Genomic DNA, 17,132 nt, shown 5'->3' with positions numbered 1-17,132 from the left:
TGAGGTAGGTTCTCACTGGGTTATTTGAATGGCCCCCAGTGCATTCATTTACTCCTTCTAGAAACGTTAGCACATTGGCCTGGCTGGCCTGGAGTTCCCAGGAACACCGGTGCTTCGGGGGAAGGGACTCGGATTTGCCCTTGAGTCTACTTCTGTACCTATATTGAGCACTATTTGTACTATTGTACACAATAAGCACTATTTTTTAGACAGTGTCTCCTGTAGCTCAGGCTGGCTTGGAATTTACTATAAAGCAAGAATGACCTTGACTCTCCCACGTTCCTGCCTACGCTCCCCAGTGCTGAGGTTACAGGTGCTGAGATTAGGAAAGCACTCTACCTAGTGAGCTTCATCTCCAGCTGCCCTCTCTGGGTAGGTCAATTTCAGTCGGGCTAGGGCTGAGATTGGAGCAATGTCAGCTGATGGGACCCCGTGGGCACGGGAAAGGGTCCACGGGTTGGCTACCATGCGAACCTGCATTTCAAAAGTCTAAAGCCCGCGTGGAGGGGTTCAGTGGCCAGGACCTGGAGTCTGGGGCCTCCGTCTCCCCACCTGGGCCGGACGATCAAGCGCCAAGGCTGGGAGCGCGCCCCCGGCGCCCCCTTAGCCTGCGTGGCGGCCGCGCGCACGGGCGCAGGGGGCGGCGCGGTCCCGCGGCGGGGAGGGGCGGGCGTGCGGGCGCGCGCAGAAGAGGCGGCTGAACCCGGTGGACTAGCTGCGGCCGTGGCGCCGCCAACTCGCGTGCGACCCGCGCTCCGCTCGCCGCCGAGACCTCCGCCGGCGTCGGTGAGTGGCCTGGGGCTGGCGAGGGGCGCGGGCCAGGGCTTGGGGCCGTCGCCCGAGACGGTGGGAGCGCGCGCGTTCCCGAGAAGGCGGCGGGGACGCCCGCAGGAGGCCGAGGTGTCGGCGACTGGGCTCCGACCGCTGCGCTGCACGGGAGTGCGTGCGTGTGCATACCGGGGGCCTGGGCTGTGAGTTTGGGATGGACCAGCGCGGGAGGATGGACTAGGCTCCCGCTTATCTGTGTGTCGAGCATTTACCGTGGGTGCCAGGGAGTATATGTGCCCACGTGTCTGAACGTTCCCAAGTGAATGTGGGCACACGTGCGCGGGCCAAAGTGTACAAATTCCGTACATGTGTGTTTAAGAACCAGTGTAACACCCTACACTGTAGGCCAGTGTGTGTGATGTGCCGACTGACCCTGCCCGGAGAGGTTACCGGATGCGTGCAGGGCCAGATTTTGTGAGTCTGGGGCTCAGGGACAGACCCGCAGATGCCCAGGGTCTGACTCCGGTGGAAGCAGCTCAGCCCAGCCTTGGCAGGACTCTGCATGGCCACGCAGGCTGGGGATGGGGCTGCCCTGAACTTGACTTGAGGTTTTCAAAATCCGTCTGAGTTCCTGGCTTTGTTCGTGGCTGTCTCCAGCTAGGCCAGATTTGGACTCTGCTGCCCCCCATACTTAGGGGTTAGGTCCTAGGGAGACCCAGGGCCCCAGTTACTTGCTCTCTGTGACTGTCGCTCTAAGTTAATCATATTCTCCCGGCTTATCTAAGCCTCAGAGATAGTAACAAATGGGTGTCAGCATACCTGGGACACGTCCTCTAAGGGCTGTCCTTGCGGTTTTAACTGACAGTTTATATGTGTTGAAAATCTCAGTTGAAAGTTTTAACTACTTTAAAGCAAACTTTACAAAGTTTCTGTCTGAGCTTCTCTCCGCTGGGCAAAATGCAGCTTGACTCTCTGAGGGGAAAAATGTCCGTACAGTAGTCTGGTGTGTGTAAAGGGGCGCATTAAAAATCCCTGTTGCTAACGGGAGAAGAATTTCATTGAATGGGTGCCTGACTCCGACAGGAGGAACTTAAGCAGTGAACTTTGGACATAGTCTTTCAGCAGACAAAAGCTGGAAGGAAGCAAAAAAGACCCATGTTCTTTTTTTCTCTTTGTCCTGAAAACTGGGGGAAAAAATATCCCCACCTTCTGGATGTGCTGGAACTGTTCCCCTCCCCCATCAGGGCCAGGCCCTCGCTGGATCCCCCACCCCCAAATAAAATATGCCTGTGGGGAGCGGAGGAGTGAGTCACTCCCTGGCAGAGGGCCCCACGGCAAACATTTGGGAAGGTTCTTGCTTAACTTCCCAGAAGAAAAGGCCCGGGATTTAAAATGGTCCCCGTGGTTTGTGAGACTCTGAGCCCCATCTGCTTCAGAAATGACTTAAAAAGTCATTTTGCTGTCTCTGAAAATTCAAGTCTCAAACTTAAGCTCTGGCTGGCCAGGATTTAGAGCTGTTTCTAGGAAGGAAGAGCCTGGTCTTCTCAGGTGGCGTGCGGAGTAAGGAAGGAGGAGAGAAACCTAATGTGTGCTAAGATGGAGTACCTACTGTGTGCTGAGAATGGTTCTGGGGGTCCTTGACTCTCCTGGTATCCCGTTCTGATTTTGGTTTTGTGCACAAGAAGTCTGAATCATAGAGATCAAACATGTGTTCCTGGGGCCAGCGGAGAGAGGGTGGCAACCAAAACCTGAGCCACCTGCCTGCTTTCGAGGTTTTTTTCTCCTTCCATTGAGCCCAGGATTTGACCTTCACTTCCTAAGGTGCACAGCCTGGGTGCTGAGGACTCAGTTAGGGTTCACCGTAAGTCAGAGGTCGTTGTCTCTATTGCACAGTTGAGAAGACAGACACTATGAGAGATGGACTGGCTGGTAGCGCCGTGACCATGGCCCTCATATGCCCTGTGCTGGCCTTGGTGCACGAAGTTTGAAGTTATTTCCTCCTGTGTGTTTATCAACACTGTAAAGATGAGAACTGTCATAGTGCCCATTCTATAGATGAAGAAACCAGGACACGGAGAGACTAGATATGCAATAGACCCAGAATTGAACCCAGACTTGTTCTGACAGAGTCTGTAGTCTTCCCGTGAACTTGCAAAGTCAATATCCAGGTAAGTTAATAAACGGGTAAATGATGAAGTCAGGATTTAAACTCTTGTTTCTGATTCTAGGGCCAGCCTTCTTAACTTGAAGGCACATAGCTACCTTTACTGTGTTGTGCTCTGCTGGATGCTGTAAAGCTGACTTATCACCAGCCAGGTTCGGCAGGGCTTTCTGGGTTTCAGCACAATGGGAGATGTCTTCTCAAAGGCCACTGAGCCACCAGAGTGAAGGGGCTAGTCTTTCCGGGTGCCATAGATGGCCAAATCATTGTCAAAAGGAGAATAATATTTCCCTCCTCTTCTCAGGTTGAACCAAATTGGGAGGTGAGGGTAGAGGACTTGGCGACTCATTCAAGATTAGGGTTAAACCTGTGTACGGTAGCTCATGATCACAATCCCAGCACTTTGGAAGGCTTGAAGCAGGAGGATTGCTTTGAGTTCCAGTCCAGCCTCAGTACCAGACTACCCAGGATTATACAAAACACCATCTAAATAAACTAATTAATTAAATAAACATCCTATATACAGGTTGGTACCTCTAAGCCTTTGTTAGAGACGAAGCTGGACTCCGCCCCAGGAGAAGTCCATCCCTCTGACCTTGTGAGGAGTTGGGGCTGAGCCGCCTCAGGACCTCACTCTCATTCTGGACAGCTACAAAGGCTCCTGTCACCTGTCATTCAGAACTGGTCTGCCAGTCACTTCCTCATTCACTTCCGTTTCTGAGAGGACTGTGTGGTTTGAGCTGTGCCTGCCCAGCTCCGTGTCTTCCAGCATTAATAGTTATCTCTTCTCCTTTCAAGAATGTCTGCAAATTGATGAACATTTGCAAAGTGCTGTGCAATACGATGTAAGGTGTGGCATACAGATCTTTTTCTAATTTCTTTTTTTTAGTGATATTTATTGAGCTCTACATTTTTCTCTGGTCCCCTCCATGCTTCTCCCCTTCCCCTTCAGCCCTCCCCCAAGGTCCCCATACTCTCAATTTACTCAGGAGATCTTGTCTTTTTCTGCTTTCTACTTTCCATGTAGATTAGATCTATGTAAGTCTTTCTTAGGGTCCTCATTGTTGTCTAAGTTCTCTGGGATTGTGGTTTGTAGGCTGGCTTTCTTTGCTTTATGTTTAAACACCACCTATGAGTGAGTACATGTGATAATTGTCTTTCTGTGTCTGGGTTACCTCACTCAAAATAATGCTTTCTAGCTCCATCCATTTTCCTGCAAAATTCAAGCTATCGTTATTTTTTTCTGATATGTAGTACTCCATTGTGTAAATGTACCACATTTTCCTTATCCATTCTTCGGTCGAGGGGCATTTAGGTTGTTTCTGGGTTCTGGCTATGACAAACAAAGCTGCTATGAACATAGTTGAGCACATGTCCTTGTGGCACAATTGAGCATCCTTTGGATATATACCCAAAAGTTACTGGGTCTTGAGGAAGGTTGTTTCCTAATTTTCTGGAAATCGCCACACTGACATCCAAATGGGTTGTACCAGCTTGCATTCCCACCAGCAATGCAGAAGTGTTCCCTTTTCCCCACAACCTCTTCAGCATAAGTTGTCATCAGTGTTTTTGATATTGGCCATTCTTTCAGGTGTAAGATGGAATCTCAGAATTGTTTTGATTTGCATTTTTCTGATGACTAAGGATGTTGAACATTTCCTTAAGTGTCTTTCAGCCATTTTAGATTTCTCTGTTGAGAGTTCTCTGTTTAGGTCTGTATTCCATTTTTTTTATTGGATTATTTGTTCTTTTGGTGACCAAATTCTTAAGTTCTTTGTATATTTTGGAGATCAGCCCTCTGTTTGATATGGGGTTGGTGAAGATCTTTTCCCATTCTATAGGCTGTCGTTTTATCTTGTTGACCGTGTCCTTTGCTTTACAGAAGCTTTTCAGTTTCAGGAGGTCCCATTTATTAGTTGTTTCTCTCAGTGTTTGTGCTGCTGGGGTTATATTTAGGAAGTGGTCTCCAGTGCCAATGTGTTCAAGTGTACTTCCCACTTTCTCTTCTATAAGGTTCAGTGTGGCTGGCTTTATGTTGAGGTCTTTGATCCATTTGGACTTGAGTTTTGTGCATGGTGATAGATATGGGTCTATTTTCATTCTTCTACATGTTGATATCCAGTTATACCATCACTTGTTAAATATGCTTTCTTTTTTCCATTTTGTAGTTGGAGGAGTGGTGGGCTACGTTCCTGCCCAGCTCCCGCACGGCTAGCTTTACCCGAAATAATTACACAGAAACTGTATTCTTTTAAACACTGCCTGGCCCATTAGTTCCAGCCTCTTATTGGCTAACTCTCACATCGATTAACCCATTTCTAATAATCTGTGTAGCACCACGAGGTGGTAGCTTACCAGGAAAGATCTTAACCTGTGTCTGTCTCGAAGAGGAGAATCATGGAGACTGCCTGACTCTGCTTCTTTCTCCCAGCATTCTATTCTGTCTACTCCACCTACCTAATTTTCTGTCCTATTAAAGGTCCAAGGCAGTTTCTTTATTAACCAATGAAATCAACACAAAAAGAAGACTCTCCCACATCACCATTTGATATTTTTTGCTTCTTTGTCAAATCAGGTGCTCGAAGATGTGTGGATTGATATCCGGGTCTTCTATTCAGTTCCATTGGTCCTCCTGTCTGTTCTTATGCCAATACCAGGCTGTTTTCAGTACTGTAGCTCTGTAGTAGTGTTTGAAGTCAGGGATTGTGATGCCTCCAGAAGTTCTTTTATTGTTTTGGCTATCCTAGGTTTTTTTTGCTTTTCCATATGAAGTTGAGTACCATTCTTTCAAGGTCTTTGAACAATTTTTGCTGGGATTTTGATGGGCATTGTGTCGAATCTGTGACATAATAGATCTTGTGAGAGGCTCAGCCTTGCTTCTAGATTCTCTCCATCTGGTCTGTGAATTTGCAGAGGTAAAACTAGGCCTTGTTTCTGTGGTTTTATTTAATTTAGTTTTGCTGATATCATCATAATCAGTAAAGTGCACAAACCTTTTTGCTAGTTTTTCCAGCTGGGGCTCTAAGGAGCAGGGAGGTCATGGAACAAAGTGTCATTTAGGATGGTTTGGGCATCTGTAAAGGGTTTTAAAGTTTTCCAGCAGGCAGTGGATGGTCTCAGTTCTGTCACTATAATGATAATCTTCCTTCCTTCCTTCCTTCCTTCCTTCCTTCCTTCCTTCCTTCCTTCCTTCCTTCTCTCTCTTTTTCTTTCAGTTTTTTGAGACAGTTTCTCTGCGTAGTCCTGGCTGTCCTGGAACTTACTCTGTAGACCAGGTTGGCCTGGAACTCACAGAGATCTGCCTGCCTCTGCCTCCTGAGTTCTGGGATTAAAGGCGTGTGCCACCACCTGGGTCTTTTTTTTAGAAAATGTTAGTAGAACACCCTCTACACACACACACCTCATACAAGCAACTTCCCTGTTCCTGTCTGAATTTGATGACATACGCACAATCCATCCTTATTCAGGCCAAACCTGTAGCCTTTTCATATTCAAGATCCAGAAAGAAGGAGTACTGGGGCACATCCATTAGTGGTATAATTTCCTGTGATGTTAATCTTTGAAACCAGAACTTGAGAGTGTGATCTGGCATTTTGACATCTGTCACTCCAATAGGACTTGCTGTGTGGATGTAAATACAGACCCACATGTGCAGGGGATGCTTGTTTCCAATTCTTGATACCCTCCCACCACCACCAAACACACACACAGACAGGCACTTCTCACATGGTCTGGCAGCTGCGGAGCTGGTCTCCTAGGCAGGTTTCTTGGATTGTGCTGGGCCAAATCATGCCCCCCACCCCAAGCCCCTTGTTCCCCACCCCTGGAGCTGGGCCCTGAGGGGCTGAATGCATTCAGTTCCAAAGACCCACATGGAGCTGTTCTTTCCCTCTTAGACTTCTGTGTGCTGGTGACCTCTTAGAAAAGAAAGAGGGGGCTTTGTGTAAGAATTCCTCAGAGTGTGAAGGAATGCCGACAGCGTAGGGGCGGGCCTTGCTGTGGGAAGCCTGAGGCGCCTGCCTTTTCCCCAAATTGTTTAACCCTCATACTTTAAAGTCAGGGTGGCCCTGGAGAAAGAGATTCTTTTTGTTTGGTTCTTTTCTGTTCTGTTTTGTTTTTTAAGACAGGGTTTCTCTATGCAGCCCTGGCTGTTCTGGATCTCACTCGGTAAGATGCACAGAGATGCACAGAGATCTTCCTGCCTTTGCCTCCTGAGTGCGGGGGATTAAAGGTGTCACCACTGCCCATTGGGTCCCCCTGTTGTCGGAGAAGCTACTGGGGTGCTGCCTTTCACACTGCACTCTCAGCGCAGCTGGCAGACAGCAGGAATTGCTCAGGACCTTTCTGTCCTTCGGCCCTTTAAGAATCTGCAGGAGGACATGGTTACCTTCTAGGAACCTGTTTTGGTTACTAACAGGGCCACAAAGAGCTGCTCACCAGAGCCCCAGGTGGAGATGACCACTAGAGGTTGCTTAGGGTGGACTTTGGGGATTGGAAGTTCTCCATTGTGCATTTTACAGAATGGACACGGAGGCCATGGAAGGGTCAGTGGCTGCTCTTCTAGAGGACTTGGGTTCCATTCCTAGCACCCACATGGCCACTTTATAACCTCCATAACTCCAGTTTCAGGGGATCCTACGCCTCCCTCTTTTGGCCTCCAAAGGCACCAGGCATATACATGGTGCAGACCGACATACAGGCAATCCATCCTTATTCAGGCCAAATACACATAAAATTTAAAAACAAAGCATTTGCTGGGCATAGCAGACAGCACTGGTTTGGCAAGGAACTGGGTCTCAGTGCTGGAATGGCCCTCATGGCATCTCAAGAAAAGTTTAGAGATGTGTGCTTGTTTTTTTCCAACCTACTCACCACAAGGCAAGACAGTGACCCCTCAGTTTGGGTATGAAGTTGGAAAGTCTCTGAAGGCCCACGAGCTGTGTCAGCTAAGGTGTGTTATGAAGTAAGACAGATGTTTTGTTAATTATTTATATAGTGTGCCCCAACAGAGAGCTATGTTGACAGGAGCAGCCATTACAGACCCCAGAGGGACCAGAATCCTCAGCGAGGACTCCCTCTCTGCACTGAGGGCCACTTGGCCTGAGAGAGACCACATGTACCATTAGAATCTTCCTGGACCGCTTGAGGCTCTGTTAGATTGGCTCTCTCTGAAGGACAGAAGAGTTTGACTCCCTCGTGGCTGCCCCTCCTTAGGCAGCTTGAGGAAATTTGTCCAGTTCCTCATACCTGAAGCCCCCGAGGACAGGCGCCTGTGGAGAGCCATTCCCCCTACAGAGGCCCCTGTTTCAGGCTTCACTCAGGCCCGGCCTCCCCTGCTGTGAATATCAGGTGGGCTGGATGCATGTGGTAGTGACCCCTGCTTCTCACACTCCAGACTGACTTTAGGATATGAGTACTGAAAAGAAAGGCGCCTAGAATAAGAGCTGTCTCTGAAATGCAACTGAGGATGAGGGGCGTGAGCTCAGACAGGAGGAGCAAACCACCGTACCATCTTCTTGTCCCCTGTGTGTGCACAGAAAGGCTCTGCCCAGGCCTCCTGCTAAGAAAAAGAGCTCATTGAGTCCATGAAACACAGGCCAGACAGCCTGTGGTGTGAAGGCAGATTACGGTCACTGCGGTCCGGGAGGAGGGCGAACGAGGAGTAAGGGCTTGATGAGGGCAGGGCTTCCTTTTGGTTGACAAAATGTTTTGAACCTAGGTAGCAACCTAGGTTGTACAACGTTGTGAATGTCCCAGATGCCACTTTAAAATTGTTAATTTGGGTGTGGGTCAGTGTTAGAGCCTCGAGTTGGATCCCCAAGACCACACTTCCCCATGTCTCCACATAGAAAGAACCAGAAGAGATCCTGTTGCTTAAGACAAAACGTGCTCTCTCCTGCCCCATTTCTAGGTGGGGACAGAAGTGCAGAGAGCCACATGGCTGTGCCGTGGCTTTGTTCTATTAGCCTTCATGCCATGCGTCATGGCTCCTGGGCCTGAGCCTGCAGTCTGGAGCAGGCCGTTCATGTTGGCCGGCATGTACACACCCATTGCTGCTCCTGGAGAGACTGTGTAGTGGTTAAGGGCACTTGCTCTTGGAGAGGACCCAGGTTCACTTCCCAGTGCACGTATCAGACAGCTTGCAGCCACCTGTAACTCTGGTTCCAGGGGACCAGATGCTCTCTTCTGGCCTCTTTGGGCACCTGCATACACATGACAAGCACACACACACACACACACACACACACATATAAATAAAACTAAATTTAAATTTATTTTGAGAAAAGATCTCAATGGACAGCTCTGGCTGTCCTGAAACTCGCTTTGTAGATCAGGCTGGCTTCAAACTCACAGAGATTTTCCTGCTTCTGCTGCGTGAGTGCTGGGTTTAGGGGTCTAAGCTACCATGTCCGGCGAATTACAAAATAATAATAAAAATAAATGACTTCTCTATTTTTGTTTTGTGTGCATTGATGTTTTGCCTGCATGTATGTCTGTAGGAGGGTGTTGAATCCCCTGGAACCAGAGTTACAGGTGGGTGTGAGCTGCCATGTGGGTGCTGGAAGTTGAACCTGGACTCTCAGGAAGAGCAGCCATCTCTGAGCCATATCTCCAGCCCCACCCCACTTTTTAAGAAGGGGGCCTTAGGGTAGGTAAGGCGTGCAAAGAGGCCCCTTCATGGCCTCACCCATGACTGTATGACAGCCATGCCCCCTTCTTGGGGGCAGCACTCTTTAGTCCTCCCTGTGGAGGCAGGCTCAGAACTGTAGAGGAGCTTGTGAGTGTTCTACAGAAGAAATCTGATGCTGGGCGGTGGTGGCGCACACCTTTAATCCCAGCACTCAGGAGGCAGAGGCAGGCGGATCTCTGTGAGTTCAAGTCCAGCCTGGTCTACAAAGGGAGTTCCAGGACAGGTTCCAAAGCTACAGAGAAACCCCGTCTCGAAAAACCAAAAGAAAAAAAAACAGAAGAGATCTGATGGGGCTGCAGGAGGAGTGGGGAGAGTGGGCAGCACTGTGGCAGGGAGATGGGAGGTTCTGTTGAGGCCTCAAAGGGCCATCTTGAGGGCAAGTGGACGTCAGGGGCCATGGGATGGTTTCCAGAGCTTCAGGCAGACCTGGGAAAACATGAAGCGAGGAACTTCCTCTAACCTCTGAGGCTCCCTGTGCAGGGTCTGCTGCAGGCTGTGCCCACTCTAACCTCTGAGGCTCCCTGTGCAGGGTCTGCTGCAGGCTGTGCCCACTCTAACCTCTGAGGCTCCCTGTGCAGGGTCTGCTGCAGGCTGTGCCCACTCTAACCTCTGAGGCTCCCTGTGCAGGGTCTGCTGCAGGCTGTGCCCACTCTAACCTCTGAGGCTCCCTGTGCAGGGTCTGCTGCAGGCTGTGCCCACTCTAACTTTGACATTGGTAAGTTAACTTGGTCCAGCAGTTCCACGTTAGGGATGAAGAAACAGCTAGGGGCCAGGGTAGCTGGTTCTCTCCTGTCAACATGAGTGCTGCGAGGAACGCCACAGTAGAGGGCGTTCTACAGACGGGACAGTCGCTGCCCTCTGAAAGTGCCTGCTGTGTGGGCTGGACTAGGGCAGCCAGTTCTGGCCTTCTGAGCAGCTGCAAGAAACAGCATGTACCATGGTCCTGTGCTGAGGGCATAGGATATCAGTTGTCTATTTCTTCCAGATGGGAATGTCATTTCATAGGGCAAGACTTGGTGTGTGGCCACAGCTGTGTCCTCAGAGCCTGGCACACAGTAAGAGCACAACTATCAGAATATTTCTGCGCACCAGCATGGTGACATGGTGTTCGAACATTTCAGATTTCCAGGTTAGGGTTATTCAATTGGTAAAGTCTGCAATGTTCCCAAAGTCAGTTAACTCTAAAATCTGAAACATGGGGCTAGAGAGACGGCTCAGTGATTAAGAGCACTTGCTGCTCTTCCAGAGGATTCAGGTCCAGTGCCCAGCAACTATATATCAGTTCATAATCGTTCCAAGACATCTAATTCCCCCCTTTTCTGCCTTTCATTGGCACAAGACATAACATCGATACACAGATATTCGAGCAAGCAAAAAAAAAAAAAAATTCCGTAACCTAATAGATAAATAAGTAAAATCTGAAACTTTTCTGGTCCCAAGCATTTCAGATAAGAGATAACCTCCTGGAACAGCTTGAGTTGTAGGGTCTTCTTCCTGGTGTTCTTTGCTGAATGTTGGTATGGGAGGGGTTTGTTAGGATGCTGCTGGGGGTATCCACACCACGAGAACTACACTCCCCACTTTAAACTGTGTTTTCTGTCAAGTACCTCTGTTGTTTAGGGGCAGCATCCTTTGCAAGGTGGCTTTGAGAAGGGGAAGGAGTTAAACTCTCCTGAGCAACTTCTAGAATTGTCTCTACCCTGTGAGCATGATCCCCAATTTTCCCCCAACCAGAAGAGTGAAGAACCTGGCCTTTTAAGAGGAAACAAATCTCTTGTTCATTTGGCCTTGGTGGGTGTCTACACAGTAGCCGCCCTGACACCCATGGCAGTAGACAGCAGAGGCAGGGAATCTACCAAGGGTTTGCGGAGTCTGCCAGGTCCCTGAACTGGGTTACTCAGGACCTTACACGTGCACACACTTGCTGGCTGTGACTCAGAGCGTGTTCTTGTTACTTGTTCCTCTTCTGCAGGAATCTCAGTGGCCTTTGTGTTGGTCTCAATGCCAGTCCACGGGAACACGAAGACTGGAGTTCTGTCTGTGCGGTCTGGGCATGGGGTAGGGACTGTGGCTCGTGGAGCCAGCCTGGTGGTGACAGCATGGCACGTGGTTTTTTGTGAGGTGTGATGGGCAGTGGGTCCTGTGCTGTCCTTAGGCTTGGCTCTGGGGTCTCCCAACAGGCTGGAGCTGGCCATGTAGGGAAACAAAGGGATCCGGCTTAGACCTCTGTCCCTCTTCCTAGGAAATGTGCAGAGGAATTGCCTGTACCCTGAGCTGACAACTGTCCTTTACACAGACTTTTCTTGGCTCCTACGTCCTCAGACTTTGATAATCTGTAGGGTAGGCATAGGACAGCCCATTTTCCTGATCTCGTAGTGGCAGTGGTGTTAGATTATTTTAGTGTTGGCTAGGGACAGGAAAGGCAGTCTTAAAAAAGCATTCCGCCCCTGGCATGTGGATTCCTGGATGCTCTGATGGCTTTTGGGGCAGTGTCTCTGAAATCACACACTGCCAAAAATTCCTGCACATATGGCCACTGTGATGTGCTAATGTTAGCAATCGAGATACTTAATTACATAGGGGAAAAAACCCTTTTTCTACTCCCAAGCGGTTACTGGAGAGCCTATATGTCTCTGGCCTGAGGGTACTACACAGTATAAATCACACTGGCAGATGGGATGTCATTATTGTGTATGAATTTATTATCTAATAATTATTTTTAAATCTGGTCACAACTTTACCTGGCAATTTCTTCAATTGCCATTTATTCAGCTATATTGTCTCAATCCTACTTTGTTCCTGACCTGGTATTGGTACCTGGGGCTCGAAAGAAACAGGATTCTAATGGCCCTGAGTCTTTCCTGTGTGCCAGCCACCCAGATGGGGCTATGGGCTGTGGGCTGTGGTGAATCTGTTCACTTACTGGTGGGCACTGTGGGAAAAGTGTACTTCCTCCTGTGTGCACATCCGTAGAGACACAGGCACGTAGACCGTCCATCCGGCATGCGCTAGTTTGATGAGTTCTTTGGGGCCTGGCTGTCTGCTTGCTATGATCAACCAAGTCAGCCACTGTTCACAGGCCACGTGATGACGTCCCCTGAATGAACCAGAAACAATCCAGATGCCCCAGGAACCGATGTGAGAACAAGGCACCCCTTCACACATTGCGTCTCGGTTCAGCGTCTTGCCACCACCCAGCATTTTGAGACAGAATGTGAGATCTCGTGGTTGGCTAAATACATAAATATTTTATGTCTTGATATTCTGAAAATGAAGCCCAAATGCACAGAACTGCTGCACATCAGTGCTATGGATCATATGTTATAATAATCTGATGACATGTTGTTTAAATATTTATGGACTGATGCGACATAACAATGGGGGGAGAGAGGCGTCTGGGAGCAGAGTCATGGCAGATGCTCGGAAGGAAGGAGCACATTCTCTCCGTTCTGAGATGTGTCACACGACGCTGGGGTGTGGGGCAGTAGCAGTAGCTGACGTTTATCAGTCATTTGCTGTGTGCTGTAGCTGTCAGTGACTTCATTTTATTTCATCATCACAGCACCCCTAGGAGGAGGGGATGAAACTGAGGCTCAGGCAGACATGCAGCTAGTAAGCATCCAGGAAGACGCTGCTGCTGCACTGTACGCTCTTGCCGCTGTGCCGTTCTTCCACGTGGATCACATCAGAAAGGCTCCACGCCTGCCCCCACCCGCTGTTCTAGAGGACCCATTGCTACATGCTTGTTAACTTTCCTAGTCACAGGAAAAAGTGACAGGCAGGAATCGAAACCATGAGCATCAGCTAAGGCTGGGTGCCATGGTTGGGCATGTCTGCCCAGGGCACATCCTCAGGTGTGGGCCCTCACTCTTGCATTTTCTTCATTCTTGGTTCTGTAGTCATCATAGCAGCCTGCTGCAGATGGGCTCCCCTGGGGTCCTTAGTCCCCGGCCCGTGTTTTGGCCTTACCCCCTTGCTTTGGCCAGTAAGTAAAGTTACTAGGTCCTCACTGTCTGCTCACCTTCTAGGGCCAGCTTTGTCGTCCCTGCCTTCAGGGAGCCACCTGAACAGGCCAGCCAGTGAGACCATTCCCTGGTGACATCGAGTGGACATTCACCTGAGCATCCTGTCTTGAGTTAGCTTGTTTTTCGAAACAGAGTTTCTTTGTAAAACAGTCCTGGTTGACAAACAAAATCAGCCAGGAGGGAGGGGCTGGGATGTCACTCGGTGTGTAGAGTGTTTGTCTACCCTCAGGCAATGCACACTTGTAGCTGCAGGAGGTGGGGCAGGAGGATCAGAATTCCAGGGTCATCACAGCTACAGGATGTGAGTGTGTGTGTGTGTGTGTGTGTGTGTGTGTGTCTATGAGTGAGTTGTGTGTGTGTGTGTGTAAGTGAGGTGTGTGTGTGTGAGTGCGTGTGTGTGTGTGAGTGAGTGAGTTGTGTGTGTGTGTGTGTGTGTGTGTGTGTGAGGACCTGTTTCAAGCCCACCCCCAGCCCTGAAGAAACCAGATCAGAAAACTGATTTTCCTTTCTCTCCTATGTTCTCTCCTTGCCTGTCATGTAGTGTTTACTTCTTGGGCATAGGGACTCTCAGGGTGAGAACAGACCCTCAGAAGACCCCACTCTGTCATCCATGTGGGGTCTACCTGACTTCTACTCTGCCATGGGTGACAGGTATTTGTATGAGGGCGACAATGGTCACCTGTCCTGGGGTGACAGGACCAACATATACTGAAGGTCCAAAAGCCCACTCCTCCTCCAGGCTTCTCCAGGTATCAAAGGTAACAAGAACGCCAACGGTGAACCAGGGTATGACTGGGATCCCTTATGGGGACAGGGCTGATTGGCCATGCTGGTTTCACCAGTGTCACACGCCATCAGATTTCAAAACAAGAAAGGTCCCCCCTTGTCAGTTCTCTGTACACGGTTATGGGGACCAGATCATTTAGAGGAGAAGATCTCTGCATCCAGACCACTGATCCGCTGGAGTGACCATGACCACTCAGCCGGCAGGTCTCTCTCCTCTGGGCCTCTTCTGCCAGACACACCGTAGAGCCAGCCATGGATGTAGTTGCACCCGCATCCATCCTGTCAGCTTTCCTGCCCCTGAGTGACAAGAGTTAGCAATCAAACAACCACATTTCTGACCCACTTGCTTGGCAAGAGCTCCAGAGACCCAAGGCATTGGGAAGAGAGACTCGATGCCTCTGCTAACACAGACATGTTTCTAGCTCTGCAGTCAAGCTAAGAGCAGGCAGCCGGGGGAATGGAAGTTTGGCATCTCGAATGCATGTGTGCATGAGATTCTGGAGGAGAAAAATACCAACTATGCAGCAGTTTGCCCAGGGCCCAGCCAAGTGCTGTGTGTGTTTTTGCCTTCATTGATTAGTCCTCCTGATCATGCTGTGCTGGTTCCATCTTTCAGATTTGGACAACTGAGGTTCGGTGTCAGTAGGAAGCCTTGAGCCAAAGCTGTAAACCAAGCCTAGATTTATGCCCTCAACATGCAGCCCACAGTTGCTGCCGCATGGCCTCCAGCCCCGCAGTCAACTGTGTGAGTGTGGGGATGGGACACTGGCCACGTCTCAGTACCACTGCTTCTCTGCATCTGCCTCGCTCCTGGCAGGGCCAAGATCAACAGCCATCCGTGCTCAGAGAGGGAGGAGGTGGGCAGTTGTTTGGCCAAGGCCTACGTGTCCCCACACTGCCCACAGTAGCTCCTGAGCTGTCACCTCCTCCTGCTGTTTTCTGGTTTATGAAGCCAGGGGTGGTACGAGTTTCCGTTTCTGTATTTAGCCCTCAGTTCCATGCCAGGTAGTGGGCAGGACCATGACTCACGGTGTTGACAGGCAGTGTGAAACAGCTGTCAAATGACCAAGTTACTGACCCTCTCGCTTGGGAAGGGCACCACCACCACTGTCTAGAGCCTGGGGCAGCTGTGATGCTCAGGCTGCCTCGCACCCCCACCCCCACCCCTGCCCCTCTCCTTCCTCTCATTTAGTCATTCATTTATTTAAATGACCAGTGTCCTGTTGCACTGTTCAAAGACACTGGTGAGTCACAGGGACAAAGTCCCTGGCTTCAAGGAGTCACATTACTGTCCCAGGAGGACTGGGGAAGTTCTGAAAGGGAAATGGGAAGGGAAGGATAGGTGGCTGTGTTTGGGAAGTCATGGCATTCCCCAGCCTGCAGTGCTGGCGTGCCCTCAGGCCTCACTCTTCCCTGAAGGGTGCAGGGGAGGGTGGGATTTTCCTTACACTCTTGTCTAAGGGCCAGTGACCCTGGGCTGGACTGGGCATGTAGTTACACATGTGCGCTTAGCTCCACCTTACAGAGAAGAGTGGGCAGCTGAGTGTGGCTGGATCATTTGCTCAGCACCACTAGTAGGGCCTCAGCGGAGGCAAGTTTGAACCCAGGCCTTGCACCCCAAACCTTCCTCTCTAACCTCTGCACATCTGTGCCCGTGGTTAGCAGAGGAACCGCAGCTGCCTCTCAGGGCAGTGGGTGCCGTGGAAATGAATGATCAAAAAGAATAGGGGCAAGCCCCTGGTGCTGGGAAGTGAACATTTCTCTTTAGCCAGGGTTGTATTAGCTCCTTGTTGCATGGTTGTGGGGAGGACGTGGTTACCTTGTCCTGGGATGAAGAGGCTGAAGCTGAAAGAGGATCCACAGACGGACCCGACTCTGGTCCGCTTGCTAGTTCTGCCTCACAGTGCCTCTGCACCAGCATCACCACCTACCTTCAACTTCCATTTGGCAACTGAAGCCTGACAGACACCTCAGTGGCTTGTTTCCAAACGGAGAGGAGGGTGTATGGAGAAAGCTCTTTGCATAATTGTGGAAAAGGACACCTATTTCACTGCAAAAACACCTTCGAAATGCCAGGGCAGGAGATGAATGACAGCATTCTGCATATGTGTTTGTGATGGCGAGGGGCCTGTGTCAGATCCCTCCCTGGGGCTGTCAGCCAGGTTACACTAGGGCTTTATGGCATCTGGAACAAACAAGCCTTTTAGAAGAAATCGTCTTCAGGGCCATCCCATCCCATCGTTGGCAAATGGGCCTAAAACAGCCAAGGAAGCTGTGTTGGGTATTCACAAAGCAGGGAGCTGGCATTTAGACACACTTGTTTAAAGCAGGAGTCAGGAGACGAAAGACTGAGCGGCTTGTCGCCTTGCTGCAGCCTGGGAGCCAAGTCTTTGGGGTTTGCTTACCACTTACAGGGTTTTGTTGTTGTTGTTGTATATTTGTAAAATGAGGCTTCTGCTGGCAAAAGCAGGTTTTAGCGCTTTCAAGACCTAATAAGGCCCCAAAGGAGGGTGCGTTCCAGCCTCACTCTCTTCCCCCAGCCCCCCATTCCATCTTGCCTCATACACTCTGGGCACAGGGTACCATTCATCTTGCTTCCCATTAACAGAATTACTGCCATCACTTCTGCAGGACAAGATGGGCCCTGTGGAACTGCCCGGGGACAGAGGCAGGATTGGCTGCCAAGCAGCTTTGCTTAGAG

At 49.9% G+C, this 17,132-nt stretch overlaps 1 protein-coding gene across 2 annotated transcripts in view; it reads left to right on the top strand.

Moving 5' to 3' along the window:
- Positions 1-420: 420 nt before the first annotated feature.
- Nek6 (NIMA related kinase 6) overlaps positions 421-17,132 on the top strand; it is a 72,983-nt gene continuing 56,271 nt past the window's right edge. Inside the window, exon 1 of one of the 2 annotated variants that reach the window (XM_075986070.1) lies at positions 421-786. The gene's annotated coding sequence lies outside the window, so the exon portion shown is untranslated. The remainder of the gene's footprint in view (positions 787-17,132) is intronic. The other variant, XM_075986068.1, reaches the window with a different exon arrangement.

Source organism: Microtus pennsylvanicus, chromosome 9 (assembly GCF_037038515.1).
Source record: "Microtus pennsylvanicus isolate mMicPen1 chromosome 9, mMicPen1.hap1, whole genome shotgun sequence".
NCBI lineage: Eukaryota > Metazoa > Chordata > Mammalia > Rodentia > Cricetidae > Microtus > Microtus pennsylvanicus.
Note: the sequence above shows the minus strand (reverse complement) of the source record. Positions and strands in the feature narration are given on the sequence as shown.